At 40.0% G+C, this 12,710-nt stretch overlaps 1 pseudogene; it reads right to left on the bottom strand.

Moving 5' to 3' along the window:
- Window positions 1-9,092: 9,092 nt before the first annotated feature.
- Window positions 9,093-11,266, bottom strand: LOC147901959 (U-box domain-containing protein 25 pseudogene; annotated as a pseudogene).
- Window positions 11,267-12,710: the final 1,444 nt, after the last annotated feature.

Here is a 12,710-nt window from a genome sequence, read left to right as displayed (position 1 = left end):
TCGGGAGAAAAGAACCCCCGAGGAAATATCTGAAATAGCGGGTAGTCGGAGAAAATTCCATCTCTGAGAAATTATCTGCATCGATTTATGGTCTGTTAACACGTTGCATCGCTTGAGTTTGTTGTATCTACAAATCATGCGACTTTCTTATACTGTCCGTTATAGAAACTCAATGAGTTTTTTGGTGCTGAGCTATGGAGCACTTTATGAACGTGATGGGCATATGTCTATGTCGTTTTTGTTTTTTTTAAATCTTTGTAGGTCACTCGATGGGATGCCTTCATGGAACATCCTTTCATATACAACTCCAAAGCTTGCACATCTTCTGCTCGATTAGCATATTAGGAGACTATATTGCCCTTCAATATGTTGTCCAACACATGGTGTGCATCCCAGCATGCTTTCACACTTCTTCTACATTTGCATCAAGTTATTTGTATCGAACACTAGAATGTCATTTGCTCTATGAGGGCAAAAATTCCCTCAAGTTTATTTAGCTACCTCACTCTACGTGCACCAAACGAATGTTGCCAGAAGGGAAGCATTAGCTAGGTTCCCATAAGCAAGCATAAAGCAATCCCACATAGGACACTATCCAATAACCTAGCAAGGGAAAAAGATCAAGCAAGTGAGTGCATAGAGACACAAACATGAAGGCAATGAGGGTGAGCTATTGCAAGCTTGCACTCAGCTTCTCTTCATGGGCTAATCTACAACCAAAAATATTCTTTGAATAAAGAGCTTCATGAAATAAAGTCTTGGAATCTTTGAGACTCAAACCAAGTACAGTTTCCTCTTTATAGTCCCTTACTAAAAGTGTCTCATAGACCCTGGGTGCGAGAACTCTGACAACATAATGGGTTGAGCTTGCTATTGCAAGCTTGAACTTAGCTTTTCTTATTGGACTAAGCTACCAAATCCCTTCTTTGAAAAGCAAAGAGTAGCATGAAATAAAGGCTTAGAAACTTTGAGACTCAAACCAAGTATACTCTCTTCTTTACAAGCTTCTCTTGCTGGGCTAAGCCACAACCAAAACCCTTCTTTGAATAGCAAAGAGTAGCGTGAAATAAAGGTGTAGAAACTTTGAGACTCAAGCTAGGTACACTATCTTCTTTACAATCTCTCTCAGAGTGTCTCATAGTCTCTTTCTCTTCCACTTTTTTTAATCTTAGACTTCCTCTCTCATTTTCTTCTCTCTCAATCCATGCAAGAAAGGCTCACATTTCTAGATTTGCCCTTTGAAAAAGCACCTTCATGTCCCTCTGGCTCACAAGAATGCGCACAAAGTGCAACAAATCTCTCAAAAAGCTGAGAAAAATCTTAACAAGAATCACACTAGGAAAGAGAGGAATACTTAATCATGCAAAATATCGTATCTAAACCACCAAAACTCAGAGCGATAATCTCTTGAACCCAACCATTTCTCTTACAACTCCTCTACAACATGGGGTGTAAAAGGTGCAAGCTTAGTGCCTTGCATGCTCAAGAAAACATGATGCAATTGGAGTATCTCAACACATCTCATCTCCATCCAATTCTTAAAAATGGAAGCACAGGGAAGCATGAGTGTCTTTGAATACTCCATCAGAGAGATGGGTAACACATACACAATACCTCCCAACATTCATTGAGACTATAGGCCCCATGTGTGCTTGGGCTCTGACACCATGTAAAAGTGGAGAGGAGATAGGACAACAGTGAGTAAGCCTGAGAGGACATGGTGGAAACCTACAATGTATAACTCTGTTGAAAAATGGAGACCAATTGATAGTTCATACCATTTTGCTTATTAGGATTAGGGTTAGGGTTGGGATTTTCCCATGTCCCCTTTCAAGCTTCTCTCTAGGCCTTAGTATATGGTGCAATTCATAACATTCTTTATAAGAAAGATGTGCATTCCAAATATACCAAACATTATATGAAATTTCCCACCCCCAATTTGTATATTTCAAAAACAAGGGTTGGGATTATAAGTCACTCCAATACCCAAAATCTTGTCTGTAATTCACATGCCATCAAGGCAGCATTGCAAGTGCTTCTCACTTTCCTAGTGTTTGGAAGGCACACCAAGTGAAACGATGCTTGCATAGTGAACTACAAAATCCCATTAGGGGAATTGGGGTCTCAAAAGGGCCTCATAAGGAATGGATTAAGAAATGGATTAGGCCTAATGCAAGCCCTATTGTGCGGTCCAAGGGAGTTGTAACCCCACCTACCTAGGTGAGTTAAGCCTAGTTGAGCCCATGCTCTTATACCTCTTATAACTAGGGTTTGAATTTGGATTTGAATTCTCTCTCTCTCTCCCTCCTCCTCCCCCCATCCTCCAAAGTCAAACTTTCAAATTGTTGAATTTGAATTCCCTCTCGCTCCCTCCTCCTCCCCCCATTCTCCTCCACGCCTACCTCCTCCTCCTCTTCTAAATGTCCCATTCCTCCTCTTCCATCTTCTCACATGCATCCTCCTCCTCCTCCTCCTCCTCCTCCCTCCTCCTCCTCCTTCCTTCTACATGCCTCCTCCTCCCCCCCCCTCCTCCCACATACGTCCTCCTCCGCCTCCTCCTACTGCTTTTGCATGCTCCTCCTCCTCCCTCATTCTCATCCATGCTCCTCTACCCCCATGCTCCTCCTTTTGCTTCTCCTTCCTTATGTTCATGCATGCTCCTCTTTTCTCATGCTCATGCGTGCTCCTCCTCTTGTTTCTCCTCCCTCCTACGCACGCCTATTCCTGTACCTGCAAGCTCACAACTAGTCCTTCGCTTGCTTCTCCTCCCTCCTAATCATGCATGGTCCTTCTCATCCCTCCTCATCCATGACACACTGTCTATCATGGCCTCTCACACTCTCTCTACACTCTGCGAGACTAGGATGGCACCATTTGAGGAGATCTCCAATGCTTACCATGTGGATGTATGATCACAGGCTCAATATGTGATCCATGGTATTTGTTTGCAATAAAACAAGCATCTTGAAGCAGTGGAGGTTCTCTAAATAGGAAAAGTTTAATTCCCTAGTATTCAATGAAATTTCTTACTTTGGATTATTCACATTGGTGCATTGTTTATGCTAAGGTTCCCTTTACTCTTCTTTCAAGAACTTCATGGAGGATGAGATGCGAACAAAGTCATGCATGAGCAAGTTATTAGAGAGGTGATACAAGACTTGAAGGGAATGGTGATGCAAAGGAGATGCCTAGACCTTGTGATGCTACTGAGTTAAGTCTTGAAGCTCAACACATTTCTCTGTGTAAAGTGACTTAGAAGTTGATTCAAAAAGAAGTATTCACATGATGCATTACATTTATTATAATTTCAATTTCTAAAATAATGTTTCTTCATGTGTACAACACCATATTCTCGCTGCAAAAGCATCCATTTGGGAACAAGAAGAAATGGGAAATCTATCATTTGGAACAAGAAGGCATGGAGAATTCACACTATTGACCCAAGGCAGCCTATGCCACTGTGTTGTACATGAGATTACAAAAAATTACAAGTTGAATGTGAGATTCCATATAGCATAGCAGTGTTTCTAGAACTCACTCGAGGATTCAAAGACCCCTATTCTTAATTTATTAGAGTTAAAGAAGAAGAGAAACAAGCTATGAAGCCTCTTTGTAATACAATTTGAAATACAAACACCTAGTTCTAATAATATTATTCTATCCAAAGCTGAAAGTTTTCATTTATCTATAGCCAAATGGTGAATCTTTTGTTATGACTATTTTAATTATTTTTTGTTTTTTATATTTCATATTTTTAAAAATCATCTTCCACACAAAAGTTATATTACATTTTGATGTAATTACAAGTCAATAAAATGTTGTTTGCCAAGTTTGGCCATTCCAGTAATAACCTTTTTTGACATATGTAGAAGGGATTTAACCGTGGCACTCAAGGGAGCTTTTGATTAGATGGAGTGTAAAAGGTTGATGCATCCCATGATTTTCTATAAAGGAACATAGATTTTAAAGGGGTAGATGAAGGAATTTGACAAATTTGGCCATTCCAATGTCCATTTTTAGCAAATCTAGAAGCAATCTGATCAGCAGCACAGAAGGCAAAGTTGATCAGGATGCCATGGGGTGTCCCAAAATTGTCAAATTGCTTCTAGATTTGCCAAAAATGGACATTGGAATGGCCAAAATTGTCAAATTTTCTCATCTACCCCTTTAAAATCCATGCTTATTCATAATAAATCATGGGATGCATCAACTTCAACATAGATAAACATAGAAAAGAAAATATTTACAAAGTAACTTCTATATAATTTCTTACCCTTGGAGGCACCTATTAGGTTGGCTATGTCAATGTAATTTTTTATTTAACATCCCCAAATCACCTTGAAATAATTTGATGCATTTCATGTTTTACATGAGAATAAATATATTTGAAGAGGAATTCACAAATTTGGTTTTCCACTACGTTTACTCCACTGACCTTTCTCATGCTCATTTAGTTATTCATGCCTTTTGTAAAAAAAATCATTATATACATATATGTTAGACATTTTATGAATCTCATTTAGCTAGGGTTAGAATTGTGTGCACCTTTTAACCCTAGCTAGCAACTTCATCTTGAACCATGCTAAATTATATAATTATGCAACTTCTATGTAGGTTGTGTCCATGTATTTTTTAATTTAATTTTTGAGTTTGGCGATATCACCTTGTAAAGGATTGATGCATTTCATGATTTTGCAAAGGAATTTGACTAGGGCATAGAGGAAAAGTTGATCAGGATGTCATGGGACATTTTTAAACACCCCATGACATCCCGATCAACTTTGCCTTCTGTGCCGCAGCGAAATTCCTTCTAGATTTGCCAAAAAATGGTCATCAAAATGACCAAACTTGGTCCAGAGTATTTTATTGACATGGAATATTCATAATATTTTCCTAAATTAAATTTAAAATAATATATATAAACTTGGTAACTTAATTGCATGGAATAATATTATGAAGAGGATAGTAAAATAGCTATAAACTTTTCACTATAACCCCAATTGCAAAGCTTTTGAGTTCAAAATCGAGAGTATGAGTAGCTCTATGATATTTTTCCCTAAATGTTAAAATTCAATGGAGAAGAACTTTAAAGTAAGTCACAAGTTGAGGGGGTCATAAATTTGTAATTACTTTGGATACAAATGAAAGAAAAGGAACAACTAAAAGGTTCACCTTTCTACACAACAAACTTGGGGGTGGTGTATTCAATACTCTACAATTCAAAGCGGCATTACCTTATATTGCATTAACAACAAATTTAACCATGGATGAATTAAAACTATTACTTATGACATGGTATTTGCAAGGATGAGAATGTGATTAAAAACACATGTTTATATTATAATCTCTCCATTCAAATACAGACTCTTCATAGCTTGTACCTCCTCTTCGCTACCTCTAATAATTAAAAATAGAGGCTTTTGAAATCCCCAAGTAAGTTCCAAATACAAATACCATTAAGGCTCTCCTCTTAGGGTAGCGAAGCACAAATTTCATTACATCATTGCTGCCAATTGAATACAAATGCATTAGGGTAAGCCATGTGATGGATCACAATGATCAAGCTATCAATATTTTGATGCACTTCAGTAGTTAAGTAGGCCTTGTGAAAACTGACCACGTCATGTCCTCCTGCTTGACTAATATGGTGCACCAATGAGTGATTTCAACCAAATGTGCTTGAGAGTTGGCATGCCGAGGACATAACTCCTCAATCTCAAATGCCTCCTGCAACAATTGAACAACCATTACATTAGTAGAACTAACAAAACACATTGGATTAAAAGACCATAAAATATAAGTCAATACATAGGTTGCTTACCATCATTGTCTCCTTTAATTGTGATTGATCTCTAAGACTTTTTCTCTCTTCCCATGTCCATTGAACTTTGTATGATGCAAGCAAAGCACAATGATAGTTTCTAGAAGAAAAATGAAGTGAAAGTCCCTCTTACCCCTTTATATACCCAAAACAAATAGACATAAACTGTAAAACAAATGCGACATATTACCTGAAAACTTTAAACATGAAACCACACAATAAAACCATCAAAATAAAATGCATCACTATTTTTTATGTCCTCCAAGTCATGAAGAAAAGCTATGCAAATGCCAAAATGCCCAAACCTAGAATTTATGGATAGCTTGCACTAGTCAAACACATTGTTTAATGTTGCATGAGGGATAAAATGGACATTGTTCTTGCTATTCTCTAGATGCTTGCCTACCTTTTCAAGTAAAGTTGAAGGACTCTAGCATTTTAGTATCCATGACTAAAAGGCATTCCTGCACATAACTTAGAGAGAGTCCATTGTCAATAATATCTAAATCCTCATGAAGGGCAATGGACTTGCCTATCCCACTCCTACGTTAAAATAGGTGCCTAGATGTTGCAAGAAAATTTAAATGTAAAGCAACCTAAAGTGGATGTACAGATGAAGATGAGCTATAACATTAAGTAGTTTGAAGAAAACAATGTAAACCATTGATAGTTATAAGTGATGTGATGCTTTACTCATTTTCAAATATGCAATAAGAGTCCTCAGTTTAGTCAAAATTCAATTTTCAACTCAACATGTATAAGTTACCATATATTTAGTATGCTTTTCAAATTATACACAATTAAATAATTGGACAAGCTTAAATTTACACCTTTAAGGCATGAAAATAAGTGGACTTTATAGTTTGACATGTTTTAGTTTAAAAACAAAGTTTGTAAAAAATTGTGTTTGACATAATTGCCTTAAAAGCATATTTAAAAAACTAAAATTTTAAAAACACAAGTCATTTGTTCCTCAAAAGCATGCCTTTGCCTCTTCCATTGGTCACATTGCTTCATCATTGTTGATTCTATGAAGTGCAGCTTGGTCAAGCCATCTTTCATGCTAGTGCACTCATGCAAGTGATCCTCTATCAAAATTATCCCAAACTAGTGTAAGAGTGCCAGAGTGATAGGATGTAAAGGTCTTGGAAAGCTACAAGATAGCTGGCTAAATGAGGAACTTTTGACTTTGTTTGAACAACTATCCATCATGCTAGTTATGAATGACTATGCAACCATTCAATATAGCTCTTTTGTAAACCACATACATCTTTTTAGGGGAGCATACTTAGCCTAAGAATCTTGCATCAAACTACCTTTGACCAACATAGGTACCTTTCAATCGATGACTCCTAGTTGCATAAACGCACCAGTACTATCTACACCCCAAAAAAATCTTAACATCATTAGTTACTCTCAAAGAATCAATTTACAAGAGGAACAAGACAAACTAAGGAGATCTACATTTAAAAAACCGACACCACAAAAGTCTGAGACCATGATCAACTGTTATATGGTATTTAAAAAAACTATGTGGTATATTGCTATATCGCATGGTATTTTTAGTTATATTATTGTATAGTAAGTTGGGATGCTATGTAGAAAATCATTGGTTCATAAACCTAGTTCATTCACAAAAATTGTTGCTTCAACGTTTTGAACATCTTTTAGCACTTTTCAAATGTTTAATAGTAATAGCTTTTTAAAATTCTCAAGAAAGCAAAAAGCTAGTAAAGCATTCCAACAATTGATGCTTTTGACGATCAACAATCCCAAAGTAAGCATTTGGTCTCATGTGAAGTCATTGTATGATTTTTTCATCTCTCTTTGGCATGGCATTGGGCATCATGGAGTTGTCGATTGTGCTTCAAAAATGAGATTAAAAACACAAGTTTCTTTCATATGTTATAATCATGATAAAAAAGAGGTATGCAAAAGAAACCTTGACATGTATCTTTGAAATCGCTACTTCGTTAGGACATAAAGTGGTCGTTAGTCACTTATATAATATATTACCGCTAAATTAAGTAGTGACTTATTGTCATAACCATAAACAAGCGCAAAGAGAAGTTGGGGCTTATATTAGAGTTTCTTGCCAAAAGAGACCTGTGGGAATATGGATGCATCAATTAAGGTGTTTGCTTCTAAGACTTAAGAGCATTACGTCACTCCTAACGCTTATCGGTGCAACGTTGGCAAGATGTGTCTTTACCAAAGTATCTATGATGTTCTTTAGAAAGTGTTGGATCTCAAGTGGTGTAAGTTTGGATTCTTTTAATGAAGGGTTACTCCTCCAACAAACTTGTGGTTATGCTTAGGGTCTTATCCAATTAGGGATGTAATATCCTAAAAATCATTACGATTAATTAGGGATGTAATATCCTAAAAATCATTACAATTAGAGAGGGCTTTCTATTGTGAAGGTGTCTAGATTGTTAGAGGGAAGTGATCGGAGTTCCCCTTGATGGTTCTCGTGATGGTTGCTACCTTACAACTTCTTGGTATGTAATGTTTAAAAGCTATGATTTGAATTTATTGCTCAAGGGGAACAATTGACAAGTGTAGCTCTAGAGACTCTCTCCGATCCCCTTGATGGTTCTCGTGATGGTTGCTACCTTACAACTTCTTGGTATGTAATGTTTAAAAGCTATGATTTGAATTTATTGCTCAAGGGGAACAATTGACAAGTGTAGCTCTAGAGACTCTGTGAAAAACGGAGTTCAATAGATGGGCACAAAATGTAGTGAGAACATCCATAAGAACTTCGGGAAGACCTTAGTTTCACTACCACTCCCTTATGGTAGCTGCGCACTGCTAAGTGCGAGAAGTATAATGAACGTTTATCTGTGGGTCTCTCGATTAATGAGAATCGTAATGTCCAGGGCCTTGTGTTATCGTAAACGTTTTGGCATTGTCCTACCTTCGTTGGGGTATCAGGGCGGCTATCAGGGTTTATTACGAGTTTATTACTAAGACATTATTACACTCTTTCATCTGCTAACTTATCATACAGAGCGTTGAATCAAACAATTTTTACTTTGAAACATAGAAGCTAGTGGATCGTTTTTGCTTATAGCATGTTATATTCTATGTAAGCAATACTACTTGCAGTGAAATTCATCAAAAATTGCTAAGTTTTCTATTCGTCCCGCAATTACTTTGAAACATTAAAGCTGTTGGATAAATTTTTGCATATATCAAACTGATTAGTATTCTTTGTACACACCATTACTTGCAGCGATTGAAATTGATCAAGAAGGCTGTGTAAGAAAAACAAACAGCAGAATATACATTTGAGTAGATCCCTGCATGCTCGTGCTTGAAACAGGAATGCAGACTCTGGATGTTTTAAACAATAGATCAGAGGTGGTGGGAGAAGACAGATGCAGGATTAGACATTGAGATCGGAAGAGAACATACATTTTGAACCATCTTTTTTTCCCTTTTCGCCCATACCCAAAACTATTGCAGCATGTGATCAAAGCTTAAGAGCCGATCTGAATGGCTAGCCGATCAGAGCTTAAGAGCTGATCTTCACGCTGATCATCGTCTGAGCAATTGTGGCTAAAATTACGTGGCTCTTGTTAAGGGCTTTCAATTTTCTTTAATTCGTCGATCTGCTTGACTATATACAATTTTGCAGTTCTTCTGCTTTTCATTCCTACTACGGTCGCTAGATTGTGAAGTATGTATTCGATATTCATACACGATCAGGAAGAGCCCAACAAACTGGCTCTGCATGGGCAATAATAATCTGCTTTGCCAATAAGAAAAACGAGAGTTGAATCTCATATTTCTTCGCTGCTTATGCACACATTGTCCCCCGTGATGTCTGAGAAGAGACGAAGCAGATCTTTGGCCTTCTGCTTCGTCCTTTGACTGCAATCCATCTGCATGAGGACCAGCAGCTTCTTGAAGGTGCCCAACTGAATGGCTTCCTGAAGAATTTCTTCATCAGAGGAGTGGATGCACACCGACCACAGCACCCCTACTGCGTGCTCCGTTGTGCTATCGGACACTACCAACAAGCAATTCACCACGCCAGCTATGGTAAGTGCGTGACCACTAATTGCAGCTCTCCCCTCCGCGCATGCTGACAGCACGTCCAGCAAAGCCATCACCCTTTCGGCCATTCCTCTTTCCGCTCCTGGTAGTAGCTCTACTAGACTTGGTACCACGTCCATCTCAACAATCATGGCTCTCGTCTTCAACGCCTGGCTTAGTACCAGCAAAGTCTTCAGACCTGCCTTCACTGCATTTGGATATAAGTTCTCTTTCAAAAGCGTGATCAATCCTCGGATGATTTTCTCATCTGTGCCGATCGCTGCCTTTGAGGATCTGTCGATCGCTAGAGTTTCCAAAAGCTGGGCTGTGTTCACGCGAGCGTCTACGTTACCCCGCAGGAGAAGGCGCGAGAACAACCGAAGCTGTGGCTCCTCCAAGAGCACCCGTCGAGGGGCATCGTTCAGAGGAAAGAGGAGCAATATCCCGATGGCTTCCTGAATGATCTCTAAGACTTCCGAATCCGAACGTAGCGATTCCGAACTGATGAGATTGACCAGAATAGCAATCGTGCCTGCCGTCTCGATGCACCTCCTGTTCCTGTCGGTTTCCTTTGCCAGGCCCCGTAAGGCCTGCAGAGCAGCCAGTCTGCCATCCCCGGAAGCTATGTCCTGCAGAATCGAACGCACCTGGTGAGGCTCTACAGGAGTCCTGGGCGTGGGGATCCGCTCGATGCCGTAGGAAGTATTAGCGATGCACCATTGCTGGATGAGGCGTCTGAGGACGTGATTGGGGGTGAGCTCCCGGGAATCAAGCACGCGCATGGTGGCAGGGCAAGTGTTGTGGCCTTGCTCGAGCCATTTTTCGATGCTGGGACGGTCGTAGGTGACGCCGGTGCAGAGGCTAACGGGGTCACGCATGAGTTCGAGGGAGATGGGGCATTTGAAGTAGGAAGGGAGGAGGATCTCAGCGGAGAGGGAGGGCATAGTTCGAAGCTGTGACGTAGAAGGAATGCAGGGATCGAGGCTTTTAGAGGATGCTATTTGTGACGGATGCTGTGAGCGCAGAGAGAAATGGGAAGATTGAAGTGATGGATGATCTGAGGGGCACAAAATGAAGGTTTGTGTAATTGATGATGGATGCTTATGACGTGAGAGAAGTGGAAGCACTGCGCTGATCGATGCTGTGAGAGACGACGACGATCGAAGGATGAAAGGCTGCTTGAGGCGATGGATCTTAATCCGAAAAGATGAAGGAAATTATTCTGAACGTAAGAAACAGAAGAGGGAAAGTGTTTCTGGGTTGTAGATATGACGGAAATTCTAAGAGTTTTGGGTGGTCGATCCGAAAAGACGACGGAAATTCTGAAAGATGGATAGAAGTGTATACGGATTAAAGCTCTGAGGGTAATTCTAAACGTAAGAAACAGATTTACATCGACGGTGGGAGCATCGTCGATTGTGGATCCAAACGAACGTGAGGAACAAGTTTATATAAGGGAACGGTCGCCCCGTCAAAAAACCCCCTACTTGTTCTCAACGTTCGAAATTCAAAGGGGCGACAAATTCAACGTAAACCTGTACCAACGGTAGCATGATAAGACACGTGGACGGTTCGGATGCAACCTCAACCTTGTACGTCGCTAGCTTTTTGACTTTGTATGGTCGTATTTGCCGGCGGCAGAATTTTCCCGGTGACGGCTTTCCACGTGGACTGATTTGGGTGGGCCCACGTCGGCAGTCCTCTGTGGCCGTCGATCCCTAATCTTTGACGAGATCCTCACCGTCCACCTGTCCATGGTGGGTCCAGGTAAAGTTGGCGTAATAAAAGCCCACTTAGAGCCACGTCTACCGCCTTAGCTCAACCAATCACCACTTTGAAGCCTTTAGATTATTGGAGTCAAAAGGAGCGTAAATAGTTGACCGACTTTTGGGGAAAATGGAGCGCCCCTCGGCCCTCCCCCTTTGAAATTTCTGTCTCCACCAATCTTCTTTGTCCACGTATGCCCATGCCACTTCAGCACTCAAGGCCGAACTTTCAACAATAATGGTCCAAGGCTAATAAGGGCGGTTACACACAGGCGCCCGCCCATCGTAGGGAAGCGGTGAATGCCCATGTGGCATCGAAGTGGCAAAAAAGAATTAGTAGCGCAAAAAAAGGGCCACCCATCACGATGGTGGGGAAGCAACCTCCCCCGTCCAAGCGCAAAACCAGGATTAGAACCTGTGATCATCGAATAGGATTTCATGAAGCCTTGACCACTATGCCAATTTCAGCTATGTTGAAATAAATGCGCACATTTTTTCTATGTCCAGCTAGTGTCTTAACACACCCCACCCATCGCCCATCCTCACTTTCTTTCTAGTAGACATTTATTTGTATATGTAAAACATCTACTAGCCCCCACATGTGAAAGGTAAGTCTCTCTCTCTACTCTTCTTTCTTCCATGACATGAACACAGAACAACCTTGAAGTCAATATAGAAAAACAAAAGTGCAAATGGAGAGCTCAAGAATGGTGGAAGACCTCAAAACATGAGAGAGACACTATAGCCAAGATCCAAATGTTAGACTTCATTCCACACCAAACAATTCAACTCAAGTGGGTTCATGATACAAAAATTAGGACAATTTGGTTCTCATCCCCAAATCCACACACTCACACCTCATCAACTCATCGCATGCTTATCCAAACCACTCACCCATCATGCCATGTCTTGTTGAACAATTACACAGAGATATTCTAACATCCCCTCTCAATGCTAAGATGTGGCTCACATGATGAGCATTGCACACTTGCCTTTGCTAATTACAAGATTACAAGGCATGTGACAAGCAATATGTTCAAAATGCCAATGTGCGTACCTTCTTCACTTTTCATTTAGAG

The sequence above is a fragment of the Dipteris shenzhenensis genome, chromosome 5 (genome assembly GCF_047967505.1).
Source record: "Dipteris shenzhenensis isolate YYH24624 ecotype China chromosome 5, Dip_SZ_1.0, whole genome shotgun sequence".
Classification (NCBI taxonomy): Eukaryota; Viridiplantae; Streptophyta; class Polypodiopsida; order Gleicheniales; family Dipteridaceae; genus Dipteris; species Dipteris shenzhenensis.
This window is presented reverse-complemented; position numbering and strand designations above follow the sequence as displayed.